This window comes from Caenorhabditis briggsae (genome assembly GCF_000004555.2).
Source record: "Caenorhabditis briggsae complete genome, chrI, whole genome shotgun sequence".
Taxonomy (NCBI): domain Eukaryota; kingdom Metazoa; phylum Nematoda; class Chromadorea; order Rhabditida; family Rhabditidae; genus Caenorhabditis; species Caenorhabditis briggsae.
Genome location: NC_013489.2, coordinates 11,146,717 through 11,148,533, shown reverse-complemented (window position 1 = coordinate 11,148,533; position 1,817 = coordinate 11,146,717).

Below are 1,817 nucleotides of genomic sequence, written 5' to 3'. Positions count from 1 at the left end.
TTTTAACACATTTTAATGCAATAAAAATTTCTGGTCGGAGTCCCCCTTTAAAAAATTTTGAACACATTTGAATAATTATTCTTCTTCCTTTAATGGCGAAATAAACAAATTTGGTTTAAACCAAAGAAAATACTGTGATAAATTAATTGAACGCCACCTTCAAGTTGAGCTTGATTATCTCGCTTCCTATGAGAGATATCAAAAATTTTCAACTGCTAAAATTTCAGTGATATTATGGCAAACTTTCTCCTATCTATAATTAATCAAATAATAAAGGCAACAGCTCATAGATTATTAATTTCTGAATTAAAATTGACTCTTGTTCGAAAACTTGAAACTGCACATTTTCAGAGTTTGTTCTCAAAAAACAGCGACATTTTTATGGTGGTACCAGGGATGAGAACTCGGAAAATGAGAACTGCTACATATGAGAACTAGACAAATAAGAACTCGTTTTCCGGCTCTAATTTCAGGCTCAGGATCCAACCTTTTTGAAAAATATTTTCGAAATGGTCTCGTTCTTCACAATACTTCAAGATTTTCCAAAAAAATCCGTGTTTGCCATGTACTCTCCGAGTTCTTATTCGTACGAGTTCTCATATGTAACAGTTCTCATTTTCCGAGTTCTCATTCCTGGTACCACCCTTTTTATCTTCGAATTCTTTTAATTTACAAGGGAAGTGGTTTGAGAGGGGCGTTGAGAATTTGCTCAAAATTTGTACCAAGGTACTTTCAAACATGCTGAAAAGGGTTTCAACAATATCTGCTAGGTTTCATGAATTGCTTTCAATTTTATATATCTGTTTTGGGAAGGATAAATGTTTAATTTTTTGAAGTTTTAAAAGAAGTTTCAAGACAATTTCAGGGTTGGAACTTTCGAAAAAAGTATTTGCTGTTATAACCATTGTTCAAATGCTCTTTTCAAGATGACTAGATGCTTCTCTGTTCATTAACCCGTGTTCAAAATAGTTACACTCGGTTGCCTAACTCAGGTTCTGCGAAAATTCCAAACAAAACCCACATATCTGTGCACTTCACGATTTTCAGAGTACATACAAAAGTAATGATATCATATTGCAGTAGATACAAAAAACAAGAAAGTGAGTCTATCAGTGAAGTTTTGTTGCACAATTAATATGAGATTTCTGAAAATATGATTTTTTCGGTTTCTGAAAATTTGCATCTAACAATTAATTTTGGCTCACTTCAATTACTGTTTCAGCATTTTGCCTTGTTTCCTATCTCTTCAACATTACAATTTATAGAACGGGTTTAGAATTTCAAGGGGGACTCCGGTCAAATTTTCTATTGCATTAAAATGTGTTAAAAGTTATCTATTTTCCTAATATTATTGCGAATTTTTTTTTCAAAAATCCGAAACTCCCCGAAAAACGCCGTTGAAAAGGAAAAAATTCAAAAAAAAGGTGCCGCCGAGGGACGAGGATTTTCAGTGAGAAACCTAGGCCACGCGTGCGGCACGACTTTCTTACCGGACAATTTTTCCGGATTTTTTTTGCTTTTATCTCCGACGGGTGAAAAACTTTATAAACACTGTCGGCCAGTTGATATCTATGGTAACAAGCGACATGAACGACCTCATAAAATGCGGCATTTTGACATTTTCAGTGAAAGACAGTCAACTTTGAAGCCCCAAAAACGTAGTTCAAAATTTTTCGATGGGTCTGAAAATTCCAGAGGACAATAAACAAAATTACAGCTTCAATTGTGTAATTGACAAGTTTTTTGTGAAAGTTCAACAGAGTGGGGTAAGCCGTGGTACAAATTCCGTTGTAGTGCTAATTTTGGCCCCGCTGGGT